Source organism: Pan troglodytes, chromosome 3 (genome assembly GCF_028858775.2).
Source record: "Pan troglodytes isolate AG18354 chromosome 3, NHGRI_mPanTro3-v2.0_pri, whole genome shotgun sequence".
Taxonomy (NCBI): domain Eukaryota; kingdom Metazoa; phylum Chordata; class Mammalia; order Primates; family Hominidae; genus Pan; species Pan troglodytes.
In genome coordinates, this window is record NC_072401.2 from 93,629,275 (window position 1) to 93,656,851 (window position 27,577).

A 27,577-nucleotide genomic window follows, 5' to 3' on the forward strand; every position below is an offset into this window, starting at 1 on the left:
TGAAGAGGTCCGTCACATCCCTTGTTAGCTGTATTACTAGATATTTTATTCTCTTTGTAGCATTTGTGAATGGGAGTTCATTCATGATTTGGTTATCTGCTTGTCTATTGTTGATGTATAGGAATGCTTGTGGTTTTTGCATGTTGATTTTGTATCCTGAGACACTGCTGAAGTTGCTTATAGCTTAAGGAGCTTTTGGACTTAGACAATGGGTTTTCTAGATATAGAATTGTGTTGTCTGCAAAGAGAGACAGTTTCATTTCCTCTCTTCTTATTTGAATATCCTTTATTTCTTTATCTTGCCCTGGCCTAAACTTCTAATACTATTTTGAATTACAGTGGTGACAGAGGGCCTCCTCATCTTGTGCTGGTTTTCAAGGGGAATGCTTCCAGCTGTTGCCCATTCAGTATGATGTTGGCTGTGTGTTTGTCATAACTGGCTGTTATATTTTGAGTTATGTTCCATCAACACCTAGTTCATTGAGAGTTTTTAACATGAAGGGATGTTGAATTTTATCAAAGCTTTTTCTGTTTTTATTGAGATAATCATGTGGTTTTTGTCTTTAGTTCTGTTTATGTGATAAATTATATTTATTGATTTGTGTATTTTGAGCCAGCCTTGTATCCCAGGGATGAAGCCTACTTGTTCATGGTGAATAAGCTTTTTGATGTGCTGCTGAATTTGGTTTGTCAGTATTTCACTGAGGATTTTTGCATTTATGTTCATCATCAGGAAGCCTGGCCTGAAGATTTCTTTTTCTGCTGAATCTCCACCAAGTTTTGGTATCAGGATGATGCTGGCCTCATAAAATGAGTTAGGAAGAAGTCCCTCCTTTCCAATTGTTTGGAATAGTTTCAAAAGGAATGGTACCAGTTCCTCTTTGTACCTCTGGTAGAATTCAGCTGTAAATCTCTCTGGTCCTGGGCTTTTTTTTATTGGTAGGCTATTTATTACTGCCTCAATTTGAGAACTTGTTATTGGTCTATTCAAAAATTTGACTTTTTTGTGGTTTAGTCTTGAAAGGATGTATGTGTACAGGAATTTATCCATTTCTTCTAAATTTTCTAGTTTATTTGCATAGAGGTGATTTGTATTAGTCTGTTTTCACACTGCTAATAAAGATATACATGAGACTGGTCAATTTACAAAAGAAAGAAGTTTATTGGACTTACAGTTCTACATGGCTGAGGAGGTCCCACAATCATGGCAGAAGGCAAGGAGGGGCAAGTCATATCTTACGTAGATGACAGCAAGCAATGAGAGAGTTGTGCAGGGAGACTCCCATTTTTAAAGCCATCAGATCACGAGACTTATTCACTATCGTGAGTATAGCATGGGAAACACTTGTCCCCATGATTCAATTACCTCCCACCCGGTCCTCCCACAACATGTGGGAATTCAAGATGAGATTTGGGTGGGGACACAGCCAAACCATATCATTCCTCCCCTGTCCCCTTCCAAATCTCATGTACTCACATTTCAAAACCTATCATGTCTTCCCAACAGTCCCCCAAAGTTTTAACTCATTTCAGCATTAACTCAAAAGTCCACAGTCCAAAGTCTCATCCTAGATAAGGCAAGTCCCTTCCATCTATGAGCCTGTAAAATCACAAGCAGGTTAGTTACTTCCTAGATACAATAGGGGTACAGGCATTGGGTAAATACAGCCATTCCAAATGGGAGAAATTTGCCAGAACTAAAGAGTTACAGCCCCATGCAAGTAAAAAATCCAGCAGGGCACTCAAATCTTAAAGTTCCAAAGTGATCTACTTGATTCCATGTCTCAAATCCAGATGATGCCGATGCAAGAGGTGGATTCCCATGGTGTGGGATAGCTCTGTCCCTGTGGCTTTGCAGGGTACACCCTCCCTTCTGGCTGCTTTCACAGACTGGCATTGAGTGTCCACGTCTTTTCCAGATGCACAGTACAAGCTGTCAGTGGCTCTACCATTCTCGGGTCTGGAGGATGGTGGCCCTCTTCTCACAGCTCCGCCAGGAGGTGCCCCAGTATGGACTCTGTGTAGGGGCTCTGACCCCACATTTCCCTTCTGCACTGCACTAGCAGTAGTTCTCCACCAGAGCCCCACCCCTCCAGCAAATTCTGCCTGGACATCCAGGCATTTCCATACATCTTCTGAAATATAGAAGGAGGTTCCCAAACCCCAATTCTTGACTTCTGTTTACTGGCAAGCTCAATATCAAGTGGACACTGCCAAGGCTTGAGGCTTGCACTCTCTGAAGCCACAGCCTGAGCTCTAGATTGGCCCCTTTCAGCCATGACTGGAGTGGCTGGGACACAGGGCACCAAGTCCCTAGGCTGCACATAGCATGGGGACCCTGGGCCCAGCCCACAAAACCACTTTTTCCTCCTAGTCTTCCAGGCCTGTGACGAGAGTGGCTGCCATGAAGAACTTTGATATGTGCTGGAGACATTTTCCCCATTGTCTTGGTCTTTGAGGCTGCTGATCTTCGGATGGGGTTTTTGTGGGGACATTTTTGTTAATGCTGTTGTGGTAGCTTTCTGTGTGTTTGTTTTCCTTTTAACAGTCAGGCTACTCTTCTGTAGGGCTGCTGTGATTTGCTGATGGTTCACTTCAGGCCCTATTCACCTGGGTCCCTCCCACGCCTGTAGATGTCACTTGAAGAGGCTGAAGAACAGCAAAGGTGGTGGCTGCTTCTTCCTCTGAGAGCTCTGTCTTTGAGGAGCACCAACCTGATGTCAGCAGGAATGCTCCTGTATAAGGTGTCTGGTGACTCCTGTTGGGGTATCTCACCCGTCAGGGGCACAGGATCTGGGACCAACTTAACAAAGCACTCTGGCTGTCCCTTTGTGGAGGGGGTGTTCTGCACTTGGGGGAAACCCACTGGTCTGGGCTGCCTGGATTCCTCAGAACTAGCAGGGGGAAAGACTAAGTCTGTTGGTCCTCAGAGACCACATCCACCCCACTCCCTAGGGCTCAGGTCCATGGAGATCAGAGTTTTGTCCCTAAGCCTCTGGCTGGAGTTGCTGAAGTTCCTGGAGGGATGGCCTGCCCAGGAGGCATGGGGAAGAGTTTGGCCTAAAGATGCAGTATGTCTACGATCTGCCACAGCCAGTGTGCTATCCTGTGGGGAATACCTCTTAAGTCCAAACCATTCAGTCTCCCTGGCATTGCAGGGGAAAAACAGCGGACTGAAGCTGCAGGGGTGGCTGCTGCCCTACCCCCACCGCCAGGAGTTCAGTCATCTTAGGCAGCAGGCAGCTGCAGTGATGGCTGCCGTCCCTCACCTGGGGTGCTCAGTTTTCTAAGGCAGCAGGCAGCAGCAGTGATGATGGCCTCCCCTTCCCCTGGGAGCTCAGTAGTCTTAGGCAGTCTCCAGCCAAGTGGCTATTGAGAATCTGTGTGACTCTGTGGTTGGGACCGAATGCCCTGGTGGGATGGGTTCATGAGTATGATCTCCCTATCCACGGGTTGCACAGATCCATTGAAAAAGCAGGGTTTACCAAGCTGGGTAGCACAATCACTCACTGCCTCCCTTGGCTGGCGGTTGCGGCTCCCCTTGCCAGGTGTGGCTCTCAGGTGAGCCATCACATCACCTCTCTTTTCTTTGCTCTCCATGGGTCATGTCAACCTACTAGTCAGTCCTGATAATAGAACATGGATACCTCAGTTCCCAGTGCAGGATTCACATGCTATTTTGGTTCTTCTTGGTGGGAACCTGTAACGGCAGCTGTTTATAGTAAGCCATTTGGCCCACTATTTATACTTTTAAAATTATTTTTTTTGATTGTTGTCTGACTTATACTTTTTATACTTTTAAAACTCTTTTTTTCTTTATTGTTTTCAGACTGGGTTATTTCAAGAGACATGTCTTTAAGTTCTGATATTCTTCTGCTTCATCTAGCCTGTCTTTGAAGCTTTCAAATATATTTTGTATTTCATTCATGGAGTTCTTTATTCTAGAATTTCTGCTTGGTTCTTTGTTATGATATCTATCTCTTTGGTAAATTTATCATTTATGTCTTGGATTGTTTTTCTGATTTCCTCGTATTGTTTTTCAGAATTCTTTTGTATTTCACTGAGCTTCTTTTATATCATAATTTTGAATTCTTTTTTTGGAATTTCATGAATTTCTTTTATATTGTGATCTGTTGCTGGACTTATTATGTCCTTTTGTAGGTATCACATTTTCTTGCTTTTTAATTTTTTTTTCAAATTTTCTTTTGGAGGGGGGTACTTTTTCCTGAAAATATATCAATAGTGTTGGTTGGGTAAGACCTTTTAGCTTTTATTCTGGGTGCATGAGACAGTGTAATCCCTGAATGATTTTTCAGCTGTGACAGCCTGAGTGGTATCTGTTATTTCCTCAGGTTGTTCAGGGTGCAGTTATTAGTGGAGGCTATGGTAAAATTTTGTGGCAAACAAGGATGCCAGGTAGGCCAGTTTTCAGACCCCCATGGTGGCAGCAGTGGGTAAACATGCCTGTTTTTGTGCTCCAGGGTAGCATACACTGTCATCAATGTTAATGGAATCAGATGGACTGATTCTTGAGCCTCCAGATAGCTTGCTCAGATGGCCTGAGTGGCAACATTCATCTAGGTAGGTGAGCGGATTCTTGGGTCCTGAGCAGTTTGCATGGTATATGGGTGACAGAAGCATGGTATATAGGTGATAGATAGCAGCAGCAGGATGACTCTCTTGGTCCTGAGTGGTGTACACTGGTGTTGGTGGTGACGTGGTAAGGGGTTGACAGCCACAGTCTCAGACATGCAGCTCCCAGCCTTGCCACTCTCAGTAGCAGCAGCACTGCACAGGGTGAGGACACCCATCTTTCATGGGACAGTCCATGCATGGAGGCCACACCACATGTGGGGGTACACTCACAACTAACAGCCCCAAAAAGGCAGCCATTCAGCTCTACTGCCCCAGCCTCCTGCGGTAGCAACAGCAGCTGTGCCTACAGAAGTGCAAGGGGCAGGAGAAGGGATTCCATTTTCTATGTGTCGGTCCAAGCGTAGAAGCCACTCTGCCAGTGGGAAGGGATATCACTCTGTTTGCAAGGCTGAGCACAGTTTGTGCCACTGCTTGGAGCAGGGTCACTTCTCACATCCCCAAACAGAAAGCTCTCAGCCCAGAAAGCATGTGCTTTTGTTTCCTTTGTCCTAAGTGGTGCTGCCTTTTTGGTGATCTGAACTATCCTTTTTTTCTGGAGAGTAGTAATCCCTGTGGGCTAGAATACTGGGGATTCCACAACACCTTTCGGTCCAGACAGCACGATGACACTGTAGCTCTTTGGGTAGGCACTAGGGGATGTCAGTGGGGGCTCCCAAGTTGTGGAGATATGGGAGCTATGGTTCCCAGGGCAGGAAGCAGTCTTGTCATGGCTGTGTTCTCACATTGGTACCTTGCTGTAGCCACTTAGGTCTCAATGCGGTGAGTGACCCAGTTTGAGTTCCCTGTCTGGTTCAGTGCCCTCATGGGTTCTCCAAATCACTAGTGTTTGGAGCCTACACTAGTGTTTGTGTGAGTACAGGACTTCTCCCATGGTTAGGATTGCAGCAGTCCATGCTGGAGATGTGGACTGCTGAAGTTCTCTCCCTTACCTTTTCCTTACAACACTGAGCACCCCTGGGCTCCCAGTTGATCCCGATCTCAACTGAGCTGACCACTCACTTTCTTCTTCTATGCCCCAGGTGTTTCTTGTGGCTTTTCTGTTGGACTCTAGTGTTCTCTCCTAGATGTTCTGTTCCAGGTACAATTATCTATTCATAATTTTGATTCTTCCTTTTGGACAGGGTGGGTATTCAATGTCCCTAGTCACTCATCTTTAATATTTATTATATACAATATTATATAAAAATATAATATTTTTATGCACTTAAATTATCTGATGAAATTTTAATGCTATTCACTGCTAGCGGCCATACTTCTGCTTTTTCCAGTCTATCTTCAAATAATATTACTCTGCTTCATGTATCATCAAAGGACCTTGCAACATTTAATTTTATTTCCTCCGAACTGATTTTTGTGCTTTGTTGTTATACATTTTACTTACATCAGGGTTATAGACCTCAAAATAATTCATTTTACTTAATTATATTTTAAAGGTATTAAAAATTAAAATTTCAAAGTGTTTTATATTCATGCACATATTTACCATTCTAGACACTGTCATTCCTTGTGTAAATTCAATTTTCCATCTGGCTTCATTTTTCTTCATCTTCAGGGAGGAACTTCTTTTAACATTTCCTGTTATGTTCGTCTGCTGACAACAAATTCTATCAGATTTTGTCACATTTTGTCTGGAGAAAAGGTTTCAGTAAACCTGGATATAGAATTATAAGTGAACAAGTTTTTTTGTGTTTTTTTCCCTTTCATCTTAGTTTAAGTGACTTTCCATTGTATCCTTCACATGTACATTGTTTTTTTTCTGATGAGTAGTCTGTGATAATTCACATTTTTTTAATACTGTACACATAAATTTATTTTTTTTCTCTAAGGTATATACATCCTGTTGGATCAAAACCCATGTCTTTGTCCAATCTCTGAAAACAGCTCTGCCATATATTTAATCCTGTTTTCTAATTGTTTATCAGTGGAAGGGTATATTAGGCTGTTCCTGTATTGCTATCAAAAATATATAGACTGGGTAATTTACAAAGAAAATATGTTTAATTGGCTCACAGTTCTGTAAGCTATACAGGAAGCGTGGTGGTGGCATTTGCTCAGCTTCTGGGGAGGCCTCAGGGAACTTCTACACATGGCAAAAGGTGAAGTGGGAGCAGGTACTTCACATGGTGAAAACAGGAACAAGAGAGGGAGTAGGGGGAAAGTGTCACACACTTTTAAATGACCAGATTTTCCAAGAACTCTCTATCACAAAGACAGTGCTAATCCATGAGACCCACCCTCATGATCCAAACACCTCCCACCAGGATACACTTCCAGCATTGGGGATTACAATTCAACATGAGATTTGGGCTGAGACAACTATCCAAAGTACATCAAAAGCTGAACTTAGGCCCAGTATATGGCATCATGGTATAAAATGAAAGTTTTGCCTTATTACTTTTAATTGGATGACAGAAACTGCATGAGGAAAGGTATGGAATCTTTTGATGTGATCTTCCTCAAGAAACAATTGTTTTGCTGGTCTTGGTAGTCACTGAGAGTAGGAGAAAATAACCTTAATCTTGTCAGGAACTAAAGTAATTTGCAGATCAGCTTTAGATTTTTGGGAGACCATCTAATTTCTGATTATCTGGTACTTTTAGAATTTGGAATTTCAGAAGTTTAGAATAAATTTATGGGCTGTTTAATAAGACCATTCACTATCAGCCTCTAAATGGCAGTTTTTCCTTCCCAGAACTATAGCACCACCAATAATTTTTGTTAGATATTTAGAATTTTATCAACAGCTTTCTGTTTGCCTTCTCTACCTCCCAGCTTGATCTGCCTATAAAAGGAAGTCTTTTTTTTAAATATACTTTAAGTTCTAAGGTACATGTGCACAACGTGCACGTTTGTTACATATGTATACATGTGCCATGTTTGTGTGCTGCACCCGTTAACTCGTCATTTACATTAGTTATATCTCCTAATGCTATCCCTCCCCCAGCTCCCCACCCCACAACAGGCCCCAGTGTGTGATGTTCCCCACTCTGTGTCCAAGTGTTCTCATTGTTCAATTCCCACCTATGCATGAGAACATGCGGTGTTTGGTTTTCTGTCCTTGTGATAGTTTGCTCAGAATGATGGTTTCCAGCTTCATCCATGTCCCTACAAAGGACATGAACTCATCCTGTTTTATGGCTGCATAGTATTCCATGGTGTATATGTGCCACATTTTCTTAATCCAGTCTATCATTGTTGGACATTTGGGTTGGTTCCAAGTCTTTGCTATTGTGAATAGTGCCGCAATAAACATACGTGTGCATGTGTCTTTACAGCAGCATGATTTATAATCCTTTGGGTATATACCCAGTAATGGGATGGCTGGGTCAAATGGCATTTCTAGTTTTAGATCCTTGAGGAATCACCACACTGTCTTGCACAATGGTTGAATTAGTTTACAGTCCCACCAACGTGTAAAAGTGTTCCTATTTCTCCACATCCTCTCCAACACCTGTTGTTTCCTGACTTTTTAATGATCGCCATTAAAGAAACAATAAATTCTGTATGCTGGGCTTCATTATTCTACTCTCATCTCCAAACTATAGTCCTGCAAGTCTGCTTACAGTGGTAGATAACTTTTCAAGTTTGTCCCCCCAGTCCAGTGTGACTTTGAAAAGCTTCTCTGCCTCTTAGCAGCTACTGTCTCTTTGACTTCTTACCTCTCTGCACATGTTACTTTTGAATTGAAAATTGTGCTGGAAGAAAATCAGTGTAAAGTGATAGAATCACCAGAACACTGCAAGATGTTCAAACACTTTGGGTGGAAGGGTATATTTTAGCCCTCTTTGTTCTTATTCTCAGCAGAAGTCCCAGAATTTCATTCATTTTAAATGTTCAAATTTAAAAGGTAAGTGGGATGCTATGGCAAACCACCATTGGCCTAAATTAAGGAATATTACAAGATATAGCCATATTAAATTGACACTATATCTGTTGTAGGGACTCTCATAAAGATAGATTATATTAACTATAATAAGAATTTGCTTTCCAATAGGAGAGAGCGTTATGCATGAGTACACTGTTGAATTTAAGAATAACCATCCAATATATTAATGATTGAGATATAAAAATTAAAACCTTCTCATTAGTTAATTTAACTCAATGCAGTTATCTCAAATATTTTTTAAAATAAAATAAGTAGTTAGAAGTAAAGGAGGGAGGAAAGAAAGGCAGGGTAGTACAAAGTGAAAAAAAGGAGGGAAGTTAGAGTTCTTATGTGTGCATTTTTCTTCTGTTACATTTTTCTAAATTGCATTATTTTATTGTTTCATTCTGTTTTTGCTTACTACATATATAGACTCTTCTCTGGAATATATATGTATCAGTTAAACTCTGTTTCTCTCATTAATCAGGAGACGCTTTGGTCTGAAATTGTATACATATTTGTTTTAAAATATGTATAAAGCAATATGCAATATATCTATGCTTTAAAATATTTTATATATGTGCTATATATTGTGTTTGCTTTAAAATATCTTAAAAAGAATAATAATTTACTAGTTAATTTTGATTCTATTTAATTTTCATTTTGTGTTTTCATCAACAAAATTCTTCCTTGGATTCAGTCTCACCCTTTAGAATGTTAATCCTGCTGAGAAAAGAGATGCCTTCTTTCTTTTTCCTTTGTATTTCTAGCACCTATACAGTGCTTGGCACATAGCAAAAACTGAAAAAATATCTATTAAGGAAAAAAATGGAATAACACTGAGTTCCACAATTTTACCAAATGCCTGAATTGTAGGACAGAAAAACATATACCTCAGGCTGATATTGCCAGAATGAATCAGTGAAGGACCTAGAGAAAGAAAGAGAAAAAGGCAAACAATACTTTCTCAAAATTAGGCAAAAGTATCAAGCCCTACACCAGAGAATAACGTTAATTATCCAGAATTGTCTCTTTAAGTTCTACTTTGTTTTAAGTTGGAAACAGAGAAACTGATAAGCATTACATTGTAAACTAATCTTAGTTTCTGAGAATAGAGTCTTAAGAGAGCAGTTACACACACTGGCTTTTCTTCACTTGTGCTGGTGATGGCAAGAGAAAAAGCTACCATACTACCACTCAAGCACCTCTCTTCACTTTTTCCCCCCAAGGATAGGTGAAAGATATCACTCTTACACATTTTTTTAAAAAATGGTCTCCATCCTTCATTCACTCATGCACTTTGTACTTACTTCACTCCATCTCTGTATTCTTTATTCTAGAAAAGAAATTCTATTTACTTCTGATATTTCTTTACAATAAATATTCTAAATTTAAGGGAGGCTACGCTTATGTGAAAGGATATATATTTTACCTGGCTGAGTTTACATTTACAGAGATTAAGCCAAAATATACAATCATCTTTAGGTTATCAAAATTCTGAATGAGAAAGAATTCACATGAAATAAAAGAACTATTGTAAAATTTTTATCATCCTTCCTCAAAAATACTATTTTGTAACTTTTATAAATGCTTCCGTGCTTTTCCCTTATAACATTATTTTATATTGCATGAAATCCCAGGAGTACTTGGTGAGGATGTAAGGTCTGTTATTTTTTGTTCTTTTTACCCCTTTTTCACTTCTCATAAACTTCTAAAAAATTCTCCTGTATTACTAGTCACAGCCCAAAGGCAAACTTTAAGATTTTTTTCAAAATTGGTTTATAGTTCAGAAAGAAATTTTGAGAGGAAACATGATATTAAAAAGAAGAAAAAGAAAGCAGAGGAAAAAGGAAAAACTGAAAATATCAGAAATATATTTAGAAATTAACAATAATTTATGAGCTAAGTATTTGCTTTAAAATATCTTGTGAAATGACAAAAACATATACCCAGTAAGTAACCAAGTTTACCATGTGTTTTTTTGCTGTTGTTTGCTTGCTATAACAAAAGTATTTGCTTTTCATTTTTATCTCCCATTCTCTTTGGATTGTCACTACTCAAATTCAAGTCCATATCATGGAGGAGTCATATCTAGAAGTCATACCAAATTATAGAATTCATCTAATGTAAATGCTTTTACTTAATAGTCAAAGAAACTAAAGTCTTGAGAGACCAATCATTGTCAAAAATACACTAAGAGCTAACACTTGCAATCCAGTGCTGCATTTACCACAATAATAGCTTCCTAATTGAACTGCTACCTCCATTAGGAGTTTTTTCTCCTTTCTAACATGCATATTGCTTCCAGTTAAATCAATCATTTTATGTCTCAAGAAGTCTAGTAGCCAGTTAGACTCCTGTAGATCCCAATCTGTATGAAGCACTCCACAATCTGCCCCAAAGCTCACTTTTAACACTTATTTTCCTTTTATAAGCCCTCTACTTCAATCAAACTTGTATTTTCTCTTTCTGTGCCTTTATATAACATCATTTTTTCATCTCAAATATCTTCTTATGTTTGTCAAACATTACATGTGACTCAACTGGAAAAACAAATCCTTCCACCACAGAAACTATTTATATCTAAAAACTCTATCAAGAGCACTGTGTAGAGGGTAGTTTTACTACCATACCATAAATAAGTTAATTGAAACTCAGAGATTACATTATCTGTCTAACACAAAGCTACTAAAGTTTAAAAAAAATCAGTTCAAAATTAGGTGAATTTTTTTTCTGACTACCCCAGTATCATTGCTGAGGTAATTTAAGTTACAATAAAATATTTTGAAGCTTATTAATACAAGACTCTCTTACCTGTGTCAGTCCTAAAGCATGGTTCAAATTCCATCATTGTCTTAAAGGTTACACATACTAGAACACATATATGCTCATGAACACATAACAGGAGATGTCTGCAATGGAGCACAGTTTCTTACATTTTAATCAGTGACTGGGCAGCTTCTTCCATTATAACATTCCTCTCCAAGTGTGCTGCTGGCATAGTGAGGAGTTAAAAAGTAGATTACATGAATTGTCCTGTGCCTTTTCTCTCAGACATTGACGACACTCTTGCTGTAATCTTGATGCCATTAAATCCTACTCTGGATAAAGAGGAAAAATAGAAATTTCATATTCAAAACAATATACAGGAATTAAAGAAAAAAATTTCGTGAGACCGTGAGACATTAAGGATTTGTCCAATGGCTTCTCTTTTACTTGTATTTTAATTTGGTAATAATGATTTTACAAATGTTTCTTGAACTCATCAAGTTGAATGATGGCATAAGCCCCATCAGATACAGTGGAATGTTTTCTGTAGATAAGTATCTCATATTATGATCAATTTTTAAACAATAAAGGCATTAATTTTTCCAAATGTAAATCACCCATAAGGAACAATATTTCTTTGGCCTACCATTTTGGCATACAGTACAACTATAGCAACAGGAAAATACTCTGATGTTGAAGGAAGTAAGAAGCCTTCTTTCTAGGACCTCACACTTCCTGGTAGGATCATGTTGTAAATCTATCTGGTGGAGTAGAAATTTTCAGAGTTGATGGTCTAGTCCCATTATTCTATACCTCAGCCTCTTTTTATAAAAAATACCTCTCAACCTGATAGGTATAAATAGGTAGATGTTAGTGCCTGTCCTTATTTAGAAACTTTGCTTCTATTCATTCACTGAGTTTTCTGTATTCTTTTCAAACTTCTCTACCACAATATTAAAAAAAATACAGTCCAGCCCTGCAATTTGTGGGCTAATGACAGTGTATGCTTAAAGAATTATTGAGTGAAGGGTGACATATTTTTATAAACAAAAATGTTATTTTTGCATAATTGTATTATTCATGCAAATTCTTTATCAATTAGGACAATTGAAATTGTTAGTTAAGAATATCTATAAGCTCAGTTTTACTGTGGAGATCTAAAAGAGACACAAATGATTTAATTATTGAATGTCGAATTGGCAAAAAAAAAGTCTACAGTAATGAAATATGTTTATGTTGCCCTCATGAAATTTTTATGATAGACCAGTATTTCTGCAGGCTTCCTCCTAAGAGAATACTGGACCCTTCTATAAGTAAGCAAGTTAATCCCACTTCTCTCTGGAATAGCTACCAGTTTACCTTCTTGTTAAAATGAATCACTAGCAAATAAGAATAATCCCTCACTTGATGTTTAGCCTGCTGGATGCTGCTCTGAGTGATTTATGATCATACCTTTAAATAATTATATTGGTCCTGTTATAATATTTCATCACAGCTAACAAGAAGATACATGCAGATAAATGTATTACAACCTCCCCTCTCTTCAAGTATTTTCCTCTATTAGAAATTAAACACCTCTAAAATATTAAACCAAAAACCTCTCCCCAGTGGAACTTAAAGAATAAGCCTACATTATTATAATTTTATTTTATAATTTACAAGAATCAAAACATTCATAGCTAATGTTTCCACAGCTACCTTCTACTAAATATAGATTGGAGTGTATTTCACATGAGAGAAAAAATTAAACTTTGCCTCTTTGTAGAAGAAAATGTAAGTAAAAGATCAGGAGAAATTGCTTTAGAAATCAAAATCATAAAATGGGTACTTAAAGAGGAAATTATATATTCAGCACTTCATATAAATTTTAGTAAAGTGGAAAATATTTTAAATAATTGAGATGGTAATGGTGATGATGATGATGATGATGATGACAATAATAAACCATTCTGTGGGGAGAGAAGACTATCCTTGCTTTAGAACAAAGTGCTGGAGTGCTGTCACATTTCAGAAACTACACATGAGAGAATTATTCTTTTGATAAGAGAACATTAAATAAGCATCCAGAAACCACAACAACTATACTGATTACAAGCCATCCCTGGCACTTAGAATCAATGCTCTACAACTTGCTCAGTCTCAATTTTCTCCTTCCCTTTTTTCCTAGGGTTCTATTTTTTCCAGTAAATAAAATCATGGCCATGGAAAGAAAAAACAATGCTGTATTTAGAAACAGAGGTTAAGGTCAAGTCTCCACTTAACAAAGAGAAATAAATAATTAAGCTCAGGCCAAGGTCTCAAGTTTCTCAACTGCTTACATGGAAAAAAATGCAACAAAAGTAACATTGAACAATGATCTGGTTCATGCAAAAAGAATAATGTGCCAACATTTAATTAAATAATAAATGAGATTTATAGATAAGATTTATCCAGATTACATGATGATAACTCCAAATAGTAACTTCCATCTGCATTACATTTATTCAGCAGATGTGGCCAAGTAACTGCCTTTATTTTGGGGAAAATAATTAAGTGGAGTTAAGAATTGTATGCTACAATTATTTTTCTAAATATTTGTTTTATTAAATACCAATATCTCATATTATTATTTATACTCATATACTGTTTAAAAATATTAACATCAATTTGAATACTAATATTTGCAAATAACAGAACACTAAATTGACGTAAACAAGAAATATTATTTTCATAAAACAAAGTTGGAAGGTTAGCACAATTATTTCATGAAAACTCAGATTCTTACAACTTTCTGTTCTGCCATCCTGAGCATGCTGGTTTTTATCCTGATGCTCTTCTGCCTTATGGCCAAAGGATTGCTATTCAAGTATCACAGATCACAAAGTAATGTGGAAGACAAAAATGTTATTTTTGCTTTAGCATTTCTTTCATTTGGGGGAGGAACTTTTCAAACAATTCATTTCACACATCTTCCTGGCCACTCCTACAGCAATCATTAGCAAAAAGAAATGGGAATACCATTTAAGACTCTGACCAATTCTTCATTATTTTCCTGGGCCTGAGAAGGAACTGAAATGCCCTGACCACAGTATCTTTGAATTCTTCAACCAAATTACAGACTTGACAGGGAAAAAGAGGGAGTGGCTGATGGGAAAGAATATTAGGGTCTGCCCCATTCACATGATTTAAGTCCAATGATATTTAAATAAATATCTCAATCAACTTTTATATTTTTTATTTTAAATTTTTAGTTTATGTTGGAAGTTTTTTTTCCACAGGATGTGTAATCATGTCATTTTCTTTCAAGCAAGGCTCTAATTTTCTATGATTAATTTATCCACAAACACTGTTTCTCTCAAATTCAAATATCAAAAATCAGGTATTTTTTATACTCCCACATAAATAAATACACACACAAATCTATACACATAAGATTTTTAATTTAATCACATTTTAAAGTTTGGTTTAGAAATTAGTATTAAGAAATTATCTAAAACTTAGAAATGTTATTATAAGATATTTCAGCATTTCATTTCATTATCATACTGAAAAGCTGTTTAACAGGATCACCCAAAGAATACTTAATTTTCCAAAGGAATTTACTTTCATGTGACTTTGAAATTTACTAAAAAGTTAAGACCTCGGACACTTCAAATTTACATACTAATTTGTAGAACTTGTCTGAATTTTTTCTCCTGCTAAATACCATCACAAAAGTTATGGTTTTATTGCCCTGTAGGACACTAACTATCTTGTTGAACTTATGTAAAGTCTGTACTATATAATCTTTGTTTTTCTAATTCTCGTTTGGATCAGATTTTTCATCTCACTGGCTTCCTCCTTTATGTGTTGAACAAAATCTTTGAAATGTGATCACTGTATATTTGTATGACAGTCATGCTTTACGTTTTTGATAATTATACTTTGACATTAAAGAGTAAACTAATGAGAATCACTGATAATGACTTTTATCTTTGTCATATGCTTCAAATATTTAGAATCACTAAACTTAGAGATGTACTAACATATACAGGCAATCAGGTGTGACCCAGGAAGCCACTTAATTCAATCAGGAAGTTTTTTTTTACTGTGCTAAGACATAAAACAAATATTTCTAATTCTTTTGTGCAAGAGTTGAATCTTATTTAGGATCTTATCAAAATTTCAAATAATACCTCAGAATTTTTTAAATTCAGAGATGAAGAAATAATATAAATAACCATTTTTAACTATAAATTAATTTTTAAGATGTTAACCTGCTCCACTGAAATGTAGAGTAGAAAAATTAAAATTACCAAAGGGCAGAGAGGGAGGGGAGCAAACTACTTGTCATTCTTCTGTCCCTGTCAAAGGATTTTGCTGGGCAAAATAATTTAAGGATATTTTCACTGAAAGGTGGTAAGATAATTTCATTACACATTTCCGTTAAGTTTCTTAAACAGAAATTTTCTCCCAGTACAGAGCTGTTCATTAAAGAAGTAACTCACTTCTCAATTTCTATTTTTTTAAATAAATGTAAAAACAATTTGGCTCATTTTTTACTTATTTATGCCCTTAATTTCAAGGATTATTTGTGAGAAAATGAATTGGAAACATAAAATTGGTTCAGCTGTTTCATCAAGTGGTGCTCAATTTTCTAATTTCTCTATCAAAGACAATCAAAGCTTTGAAGCAACCTGTTATCTCTTTCAGAGGTGCCAAATTGTCTGTGAAAAACTTCAGGATCTTTAACCACCAGAATCTGCATTGCCAACCTAAAAAATGCAATCTCATAATCATGTTACTTGTATATGTTTGCTTTAAGACTTTCAAAGTTCAATTCTTATTTGACATCACTCTCCTAAAGGCAATCAGGCCGAATAAGTAAAGAAAATGACATCAAATGTTCTTGGGAGTGCTTATTTATTCTGTGTTTTAATCAGGATTATAAAATAAGAAAAACAAATTCAAATTTTGATGAGATTTCAAAATTCATAGTCATAGAGCAAAAGTAGCAAGACATCTGCATTGTAATGCACAAAATATTTGTATTTTGCTTTCTCATTAACATATAAAATATAACTAAAAAGTTAAGGAAGAGTAGTAAGGAATAATTTGCAGATAAGAAATAGTGACCATGAATAAATTAAAATATTTATTTTGTCTTATAGGCTATACTTCTGGGTGTAAAATCATTGAAACAAGTCAAAATTCTAATAAATTGGGAAGGTGGAAAATTGGAAAAATGCCCTTTGATAATTACTAACAAGTATTAAGAAGAACCTATTAATAATATCTTCTAAAAATAGTAATTTACATACACAGTAACATGTGTTTCTTTTTACTTAGTTTGTTAAGCGCCCTCAATCTTTACCTACAAACCCTTGCGTACATAGGAGGGAATGCCAGAGTAGACTCTAATGGAATTCAAAAGAGAAAATTTATGCTTCTAGTCTTAAATCAACTATGACCATGTAATCTGCTTCAGATTAGTATAGTTACATATTCAGATAAAAAGAGAAAAAAGACAGTATATTTTTTCTAACTTTGTGTCTTATACTTAATATATATCCATGTCTCACCTAATTTTTCTTCATTTAACTGGTTGTACCAACAACCTCAACTACAAGGTTGTTAATCTGAATACTGTCAAGGATTGTTGTTTGTTATGCTTTCCTTCTCACGGTATAATCCAGATTGTCTCCTTACATCAGCAATAGATATAAGAGCTCTACTTTGCAGCAGTGAATTAAAATTTGATGCCCCTTTTTTTACTTTGCCGTAAACACTCCCTTCGTTTTATTCATCTTGATTTTCATAGCGATCCCCTTCTAATTTCTTTATCGTGCCTCACCTTGTTTGGTCCTCAATCCCAAATAATTATAAATTTCCAAGCTAGTTGTTTAACCAAAAATTAACCCTGAAATTAGTTTCCACCTATACAGGACATTGAACAGAAATAAACTACACTGTTTTAACTTCTTTTTCTAACTTGGCACCTGGATCAAAAGTCTGAGATCATTGTTTTCATTTGTGTCTTTAGCTGTGGCATACTATTGAATATATTGTTGATTATATTTGCCTGGCAAAGTTGAAACCCATAATTTAAATTGAAAGTATGATATTTAAATGGATATATTTCATGCACAATAATCCACAAAATATTAAGCTAGTTAGTGTCATAATATCACAGACCCAGGCTTCTGATTCAAACTGATAGTTTTTTTCAATATGCTACACTATCTGCTTACATACCCCATCTGTTGAATTTTTAGCATCTGGCAACTCAAAGTATGGCCTCCAAATAGCAGCACCTTCATCACCTTGGAGCTTTTTAGAAGTGCTGAATCTCAGGTACCACTTGAAAAACTGGAATAGAGTACACATTTTAGCAAGATTGCCTTGTAAGTGCAATGAAGTTTTAAAAGCACTGTCTTAGTATATTTCACATATAAGCAAGAGTGAAGAAAGAAACTCATCTTTCTTACTTAAATTCCAGATCAGGGTACAGTAATCCTTTTTCTTAGAAAAATAAATTTCACTTTACTTCAGTAAAAAGGCTGGCTTCTGTTATATAACTCTCTTATCTAAACTCTTTTGAAATTCGTTTATTCATTCATATTCATTTATTCTCATGAAATTATTAAGAACCAAATATGAGCCAGATATTATTCCAGGTTCTGGGAATTTCATAGTGATATAAAGAGAAAACCTTGCCCTTTTTGAAACTACATTATAGATGAGGTAGACAAAAAATATACAAGATTAATAACTAAAATATACAATAGGTTACATGGTAAAAAGTACAAAATATGATAACAAAGCAGTAAGGAAAAGTGAAGAATGTCAGAGCAAGTTTAGGGTTGCAAATGTAGAGAAGGTTGTCAGAAATTTAGAACTAAGTATTTTCTTTCAAAGCATATTTTCCTTTTTATGGCCTCAACTCCAATCTCCAAGTAGAAAATATCCAAGCCTAAACTTTAGCCTTAATTTCCCAGTGGTGTTCTGGCTCCAAACACATAACAATATTTCGATAGATCCCCTAACAATTTAACATAATAGATTTATTATCATAAAATTATTATAGTCTGATGTCTTTTGAGGACTCCTTTGACCATAATATTCTTTCCTCAACCCCTTCCAAAGCCTATGACTGGGGAAACCCTAAGCTTCATCAATTTGTGCAAATTCACAAACACTAATTCTCAAAGGATCTTTTTCTCTTCAGGGCTCCTTTAGGGCTTTGTCTGTGTGGCCTAAACACAAATCTGAAGTTCAACGCTTTTTCAAATTTTGAAAAAAAAAATCATCTTAAAAGCATTCATGAGCAATGTCAATTTAATAAAAGATTCTATAACAAAGGTAGAAAAGAATGTTTGCATTGCAGTCATAGGTTGGGTTTCCCAGAATGAGATTGCCTTACAGGGGGTTGATTGGAAAGTGCTATCAGGAACTACACCAGAAAGGCCATAACACTGCAGAACTGAAAAAAGGAAGAAGTTGAATTGTGATGATTAGGTTGCAAAAAGGACCTCAAAAAACTGGAGCAGTGGGAGTTCTGAAGTTCAGATGGCCTTCTGGAGATGCTCATAAGTGCAGCAAGTGTTCAATACTGCTGCTTTAAACAGTCACCCTCCTCTATCTTTGCTATGGAATCTTCTATAAAGTTTGCTGTCATAGTATCACTTATGTTTTGTCAGGTCCTCCAAGAAAAAGACACCAAGAGAGGATTAGCCATTTGCCATATATTTAAAATCACCATAATTGTGAGGGAAATTGGGAAAGAGTAAGAAGGAAGTTGGCAATGCTATGACACTTTGATGAAGATCTAATCCTAGTTAAAGGAGAGAGAAGATTGGGTAGAAGCATCTCAGATTCAACACAATTATAATAGAGATTGGCAAGGCTGTTAGGGAGTCCTTGAATCAAATTTGCTTGTCAGAGGAGTCCTCTACCTCCTATGACTAGATTTACCTTAGTATTCTTTACTTGGTAAATTATTGGCTGGGAATAGTCCATGGGAAGCATGGACTTAATTTCAGAGCTCAGACAATTAAATGCACCTGCAGAGATCTGCAACTCTGCAGATCTCTGCAACTCTGCAACTCATAACTGCCACAATGAGGTGCTAGAGTTGCTGTTCCTGAATCAGGGCATGGAGGGCATGAGTCTGGAATGTGAGAAATTCACTGGGATATCCCCTAGTGCTTCTTTCTCTGTGATGAGAGTAAGTGAGCATTTTTAGCAATCATGGACTGAGAACACCAAAGTATTGAGAGGCGTAGAAACCTCAGGAACGAAGATCTGCGCCCACGAGGAAATGGACCTAGACAGTAACAATCCCCACTAAGATGAATGGTCTCCGAAATGGGAAGTAGAGAAAGAAGACGTTGAATATAGGTTGAATATAGATTATGGCATCTAATCTGTAGCAGCAGATACATTTCACTAACAATCTTAATTTAAGCTCTTATTTTAGATACTGAGTACAGCCACTATTTTGAAATGCCAGCGACAGAGTGGAATCTTTATGCGCGTCCGTGTGAAGAGACCACCAAACAGGCTTTGTGCGAGCAACATGGCTGTTTATTTCACCTGGGTGCAGGCAGGCTGAGTCCGAAAAGAGAGTCAGCAAAGGGAAATAAGGGTGGGGCCGTTTTACAGGATTTGGGTAGGTAAAGGAAAATTACAGTCAAAGGGGGTTTGTTCTCTGGCGGGCAGGAGTGGGGGTTGCAAGGTGCTCAGTGGGGGTGCTTTTTGAGCCAGGATGAGCCAGGAAAAGGACTTTCGCACGGTAATGTCATCACTTAAGGCAAGGACCGGCCATTTACACTTCTTTTGTGGTGGAATGTCACCAGTTAAGGTGGGGCAGGGCATATACACTTTTGTGATTCTTCAGTTACTTCAGGCCATCTGGGCGTATACATGCAAGTCACAGGGGATGTGATGGCTTGGCTTGGGCTCAGAGGCCTGACATTCCTGCCTTCTTATATTAATAAGAAAAATAAAACAAAATAGTGTTGAAGTGTTGGGGCGGCGAAAATTTTTGGGGGGTGGTATGGAGAGAGAATGGGCGATGTTTCTCAGGGCTGCTTCAAGTGGGATTAGGGGTGGCGTGGGAACCTAGAGTGGGAGAGATTAAGCTGAAGGGAGATCTTGTGGTAAGGGGTGATATTGTGGGGATGTTAGAAGACACATTTGTCGTATAGAATGATTGGTGATGGCCTGGATATGGTTTTGTATGAATTGAAAAACAAAATGGAATAACAGAAGGAGAAAAACAGGTATAAAAGGTTTAAGAATTGGGATGACTCAGGATATCTGATTAGAGAGTGCCTAAGGAGATTCAGCATAGTCCTGCCAGCAAAGATTATTTATTTACTTCAAGAGTTAAGAGTGGCAGTTTGGGGATAGCACCAGGAGATATCAGCAGTGATGGCTTGGAGAAACAGTGTAAACCAGCAGTGAAAACAAGAGCAGGGCATGTATGAGTAGTTGAGAACGGTGAATAGGAGTATGACTAGACAAAAGATAGTAGGGATGACAAGTTTTTTTGGGGCACAGTCTAAGTTGGTCTGGTGTCAAATGAGACTGGGGCCTAATAAAAAGGAGCATCTATACAGGAGATAAATGGGCTGTACCTTGTAGCATTCTGAGGACAGGCCTGAATTCTGAGAAACAAAAGTGGTAAAAGTATTGTCCAGTCCTTTTTAAGTTGGTGGCTGAGCTTAGTGAGATGTGTTTTTAAAAGACCTTTAGTCCGTTCTACTTTTCTTGAAGACAGAGGACCGTAAGGGATATAAAGGTTTCAATGAACACTAAGAGCCTGAAAAACTAATTGGCTGATTTGACTAATAAAGGCTCGTCTGTTATCAGACTGTATAGAGGTGGGAAGGCTAAACTGAGGAATTATGTCTGACAGAAGGGAAGAAATGACTGTGGTGGCCTTCTCAGACCCTGTAGGAAAGGCCTTTACTTATTCAGTGAAAGTGTTTATTTAGACTAAGAGGTATTTTAGTTTCCTGACTTGGGCATGTTGAGTAAAGCTAATTTGCCAGTCCTGGGTGAGGGCAAATCCTCGAGCTTGACGTGTAGGGAAGGGAGGGGGGGGGGGGTCTGAATAATCCCTGAGGAGTAGTAGAATAGCAGATGGAACACTGAGAAGTTATTTCCTTGGGGATAGATTTCCACGATGGAAAGGAAATGAGAGGTTCTAAGAGGCGGGCTAGTGGCTTGTACTATAGCATAGCCTGCCTTTGCTGGTATGTGGCAATTAGGCCTGGTGGAACTGCCATCAATAAATCAAGCGTGATCAGGGTGAGGAACAGGAAAGAAGGAAATATGGGGAAATGGGGTGAATATCAGGTGGATCAGAGAGATACAGTCATGGGGGTCAGGTGTGGTATCAGGAATAATGTGGGAGGCCAGATTGAAGTCCCGGCCAGGAACAATTGTGGGACTTAAAGAGTGAGTACAGCTGAAGGAGCCGGGAAGCAGAAAGTATATGCATCAGATATGAGGAAGAAAATATATTTTGGAAGTTATGAGAAATGTAGAGAGTGAGTTGAGCATAGTTTGTGATTTTTAGGGCCTCTAAAAGTATTAAAGCAGCGGCAGCCTCTGCACGCAGACATGAGGGCTAGGCTAAAACAGTAAGGACAAATTGTTTGGACAGAAAGGCTACAGGGTGCGGTCCTGGCTCTTGTGTAAGAATTCTGACCACACTAACCATGCCTAGGAAGGAAAGGAGTTGTTGTTTTGTAAGGGATTGAGGTTTGGGAGATTAATCAGACACAATCAGCAGGGAAAGCACATGTGTTTTTATGAGAATTATGCCGAGATAGGTAACAGATGAGGATGAAATTTGGGCTTGATTGAAGTAATGGGGGCTGTCTGTGAAGCCTTGTGGCAGTACAGCCCAGCTAATTTGCTGAGCCTAATGGGTGTCAGGGTCAGTCTAAGTGAAAGCAAAGAGAGGCTGGGATGAAGGGTGCAAAGGAATAGTAAAGAAAGCATGTTTGAGATCTAGAACAGAATAATGGGTAGTAGAGGGAGGTATTGAGGATAGGAGAGTATATGGGTTTGGCACCACGGGGTGGATAGGCAAAACAATTTGGTTGATAAGGCGCAGATTCTGAACTAACTTGTAAACCTTGTCTGGTTTTAGGACAGGTAAAATGGGGGAAAGGTAAGGAGAGTTTATAGGCTTTAAAAGGCCATGCTGTAGCAGGCGAGTGTTAACAGGCTTTAATCCTTTCAAAGCGTGCTGTGGGATGGGATATTGGCATTGAGTGGGGTAAGGGTGATTAGGTTTTAATGGGATGGTAATGGGCCTGTGATCAGTTGCCAGGGAAGGAGTAGAGATATCCTATACTTGCGGGTTAAGGTGGGGGGATATGAGAGGAAGACTCGAAGGAGGCTTTGGGTTGTGGAGAAGGGCGGCAATGAGATGTGGCTGTAGTCCAGGGGTAGTCAGGGAAGCAGATAATTTGGTTAAAATATCTCGGCCTAATAAGGGAACTGGGCAGGTGGAGATAACTAAAAAAGAGTGCATAAAAGGGTGTTGTGTAAGTTGGCACCAGAGTGGGGGAGTTTTAAGAGGTTTAGAAGCCTGGCTGTCAATACCCACAACAGTTATGGGGGCAAGGGAACAGGCCCTTGAAAAGAAGGTAATGTGGAGTGGGTAGCCTCCGTATTGATTAAGAAGGGGACGGACTTATCCTCCACTGTGAGTTACCTAAAGCTCGGCGTCCGTGATGGTCTACAGGGCTTCTGAGGTGATCAGGCAGCATCGGTCTTCAGCCGGCAAGCCAAGAAGGAGTCAGTCAGAGAGCCTTGGGCCAGAGTTCCAGGGGCTCTGGGAGTGGCTGCCAGGTGAGTTGAACAGTCCGATTTCCAGTGGGGTCCCACACAGATGGGACACGGCTTAGGAGGAATCCTGGGCTGCAGGCATTCCTTGGCCTGGTGATCAGATTTCTGGCACTTGTAGCAAGCTCCTGGGGGAGGAGGTTCTGGAGGAACGCCTGGCTGCTATGGTTCAGGCGTTTGGAAATTCTTGTGTGCTGGAGATGTGGCTGGGGTTTGTCTCACAGTGGAGGCAAGGAATTGCAACTTTTTTCTGTTATTGCACACCTTGAAGGTGAGGTTAATTAAGTCCTGTTGTGGGGTTTGAGGGCCAAATTCCAGTTTTTAGAGTTTTATTTAATGTCGGGAGCAGATTGGGTAATAAAATGTATATTGAGAATAAGACGGCCTTTTGACCTTTTAGGGTCTAGGGCTGTAAAGCGTCTCAGGGTTGCTGCCGAACGAGCCATGAACTGGGCTGGGTTTTTATATTTGATGAAAAAGAGCCTAAACGCTATCTGATTTGGGATAAAGAAAAAGGAGCATTAACCTTGACTATGCCTTTAGCTCTAGCCACCTTTTTAAGAGTAAATTGCTGGGCAGGTGGGGGAGGGCTAGTCACGGAACGAAATTGTAAGCCAGACCAGGTGTGAGGAGGGGAGGTGATAAAAAGATTATAGGGTGGAGGAGCAGAGGCTGAGGAAGAATTGGGACCTAGCTCGGCCTGGCGAGGAGCAGCCTGGGGAGGAAGGGAGAGGTCAGATGGGTCTGTAGAAAAGGAAGATTAGAAAGACTCAGCGACGCTTGGTGTTGGTACTGGGGGGACAGGCAGGAGGGAAAGAAGGAAGATTTGGGACGAGTTGCACTGGGTACAGAGACTAGGAAGGGACTGATGTGTAAAAGAATGCCTGGACGTCAGGCACCTCAGACCGTTTGCCTATTTTACGACAAGAATTATTTAGATCTTGCAGGATGGAAAAATTCAAAGTGCCATTTTCTGGCTATTTGGAACTACTGTTGAGTTTGTATTGGGGTCAGGCAGCATTGCAGAAGAAAATAAGGCATTTAGGTTTTAGGTCAGGTGTGAGTTGAAGAGGTTTTAAGTTTTTGAGAACACAGGCCAAGGGAGTAGAAGGAGGAATGGAGGGTGGAAGGTTGCCCATGGTGAAGGAAGGAAGCCTAGAGAAAAGAGAGAGTAGAAAAACGGAGGGAAGGGGTTTGGGGGTTCTTACCTTCCAGAAAAGTGGGAAAAGGGGTTGGGGTGCAGAAATAAGGGATTGGGGCACAGAGATATAAAAGGTTGGGGCGCAGAAATAGGGTTGGGGTGCAGAGATATGAGGTTGGGGCTCGGAAATAAGGGATTGGGACACAGAGATAAGAGGTCTGGGTGCGGAAATAAGGGATTGGGGCACAGAGAAAAGAGGTTGGGGTGCAGAAATAAGGGATTGGGGCACAGAGAAAAGAGGTTGGGGTGCAGAAATAAGGGATTGGGGCACAGAGATAAGAGGTCGGGGTGCAGAAATAAGGGATTGGGGCACAGAGAAAAGAGGTTGGGGTGCAGAAATAAGGGATTGGGGCACAGAGAAAAGAGGTTGGGGTGCAGAAATAAGGGATTGGGGCACAGAGATGAGAGGTTGGGGTGCAGAAATAAGGGATTGGGGCACAGAGATAAGAGGTTGGGGTGTGGAAATAAGGGATTGGGGGTTCTTGCCCTGTAGAAAAGCGGGACTTGCCGCTAAGGGTGAAGGAGAAGGGGTTGAGGGATACTTGCCCCTCTCCCAGAAAAGCAGGACTTGCCGCTAAGGGTGCAGGAGAAGGGGTTGAGGGGTAGTTGCCCCTCTCTCAGAAAAGCAGAGAAGGGGTAGAGACAAGGAGAGAAGGGGTTGGGGTACTTGCCCCTTCCCCAGAAAAGTGGGACTTGCCGCTAAGGGTGAAGGACCAAGGCAGGCGTTCCTGCGTGGTCTGACACCCTTGAAACGGGGGTGTATAATCAGAGACGTGTCCCTGCAATGATTAAACACCAAGGGAAGGCTGCCTTCCCAGTCTGTGACCGGCGCTGGAGTTTTGTGTCCACGGATAAAATGTGTCTCCTTTGTCTCTCCCAGAAAAATGAAAGGAATTGAAATTAAGGGAGGGATTGAAGAGTGAAAAGGAGAAAGTGGTTGAGGGACAGTGAGAGAGGTTGGAGAAGAGAGTAAGAAGAGGCCGCTTACCTGATTTAAAATTGGTGAGATGTTCCTTGGGCTGGTTGGTCTGAGGACCTGAGGTCATAGGTGGATCTTTCTCATGGAGCAAAGAACAGGAGTATAGGGGATTGATCTCCCAAAGGAGGTCTCCCGATCCGAGTCAGGGCACCAAATTTCATGCACGTCTGTGTGAAGAGACCACCAAACAGGCTTTGTGTGAGCAACATGGCTGTTTATTTCACCTGGGTTCAGGCTGGCTGAGTCTGAAAAGAGAGTCAGCAAAGAGAGATAAGGGTGGGGCTGTTTTATAGGATTTGGGTAGGTAAAGGAAAATTACAGTCAAAGGGGGTTTGTTCTCTGGCGGGCAGGAATGGGGGTTGCAAGGTGCTCAGTGGGGGTGCTTTTTGAGCCAGGATGAGCCAGGAAAAGGACTTTCGCACGGTAATGTCATCACTTAAGGCAAGGACCGGCCATTTACACTTCTTTTGTGGTAGTATGTCATCAGTTAAGGTGGGGCAGGGCATATTCACTTCTTTTGTGATTCTTCAGTTACTTCAGGCCATCTGGGTGTATACATGCAAGTCACAGGGGATATGATGGCTTGGCTTGGGCTCAGAGGCCTGACAGAATCTGTATTGGATGTAAGCATATCTGAGCAGTGCGAGAGGTAGACGGTAGCCAACACAATGGATAAAGCACTCAATATTTCCTTGGCTTACTTGTGTCTTCACTTGCAATTGTGGAGAAAAAAATGCCCATCTCTCAGTAGTACTGTCCAGAAGCATATTCATCACAGTTTGTCAGAGGATACTCAGCAGAAGTGAGTCCCAACAATCCACTCATTAACACATTCTATGCTGGCTTTTTCTTTCTTCCACTCTCACTTTTCCTATTCTCTGGCTTTTATTTTTTTTTTTTTTAATCATCTACTAAATAAAGTACTGGTATCCAAGTTTTTATATCATGGTATTTTGAGGGGACTACAAACTAAGATGATAAGAAAACTAGGCTTTGTTCTTAACTGTCAGGAAGCTTTTTAGATAGCATTTACTATTTTGGTTCCAGTCCTAAAAATTGTTTATAACCTTCCAGCAATATAGCTGGAAAACTGCAATTGTTCATTACTGATGGTCTCAGAATGTTAGTAACAAAATCATCTCCTATAGAGAGGAAAACATTTTAACCTCATGATTTTAGTTGGAAACTGATGGCCTATGTTATTTTTCATTCTTAATGTAATAACTGTTTTGGTAGTTTTGAAGAAACTTCGCTCACACACCACAAATCATTTTAATTTATTCTCTTCTGGTCAAAACAGGTTAAATAGATTCAAAGAGCATGTACAGTTGTTTTTTTAGTTCAAAAAAGTTTCTATAATAATTATCTCGAAATATGCTTATGAAACAAGGTAGTGATTGCAAAATGCATCATTTAGTGAAATAAATTATTTTTGTAGATTATTCAGTTATTCGCATGCTAACTAGAAGGTAGGTGTCACAAATATTTAGGTGAAGAAGAGAAAAGCAAGATATTTCTCCTTTTTTTCTCTTCTAATATAAAGTATAAAGATTGAGGAATAGAATATTGAAATGTGGTTTATTACATGGAAAGCTTTAGTGAGGAGACATGCATCAAACAAAGAAAAGATCTTTTCACCAATGCCTTTTCATAAAGTCAGTAATGGTGTTTATAATGGTGCCTATCTCTGGTTAAACAAACAGCTAGTTTTGTTTTGTTTTCTTTCTAAAAGAAATAAAAATAAAAATCTGAGTGACCACCAAAATTTCAGAATCAACATTGTAAGTTCAAAACTCCACATTTCACTAAATATCATCAATAATGGTTTAAATTTCAAGCATCATGAAACCTTGCTAACATTTTCCCTTATCATTTCTTTATGTTTCATAAATATTTGAAAAATATCATTGATTAAAAATCCCATCATTTTAATAGTAAGTTAATTTTTATAGTAAATTAGTACAAAAGTGCATGTTCTGAAACTCAACTGGCCAGAAATGAAGGAAGAACCTACTTACGTCTATTGTACCCAGAAGAACACCATTACTGGAAGACAAACTATAAATACGATCTTGTAGGAAAAATTAACTAGACAAGGAAATGCCTTAAAATTCCTATTTTATTTCAGAGAAATCAAACATTAAAGTCTCCACAATATAAAAGTTTAAATATTTAATATTTTTCATGTAACAAGTTTTGGAATTGTATTTCATCATTTTGAATAAACATTTATGGTAGGAAAATAATGCTTCTATGCTTTAATAATGATTCTAATAATTTT

At 38.6% G+C, this 27,577-nt stretch overlaps 1 protein-coding gene and 1 long non-coding RNA gene across 4 annotated transcripts in view; one reads left to right on the plus strand and one right to left on the minus strand.

Annotated features, from left to right (window-relative positions):
- The window catches only part of GRID2 (glutamate ionotropic receptor delta type subunit 2), a 1,611,884-nt gene that overhangs the window by 69,509 nt on the left and 1,514,798 nt on the right, over nucleotides 1-27,577 (plus strand). The window lies entirely within an intron of this gene.
- On the minus strand, nucleotides 1,832-25,704 carry LOC104006133 (uncharacterized). Of its 3 annotated transcripts, none has more exons than XR_008547779.2 (5): nucleotides 25,616-25,704; nucleotides 25,306-25,463; nucleotides 17,504-17,617; nucleotides 11,458-11,622; nucleotides 1,832-6,244 (listed from the first exon to the last, which is right to left on the minus strand). It is a non-coding gene; the product is annotated as an uncharacterized LOC104006133 (long non-coding RNA). The 3 variants fall into 3 exon arrangements; XR_001717039.3 differs by having other exon boundaries at nucleotides 1,832-6,307; XR_679718.4 differs by lacking the exon at nucleotides 1,832-6,244 and adding an exon at nucleotides 7,845-9,451.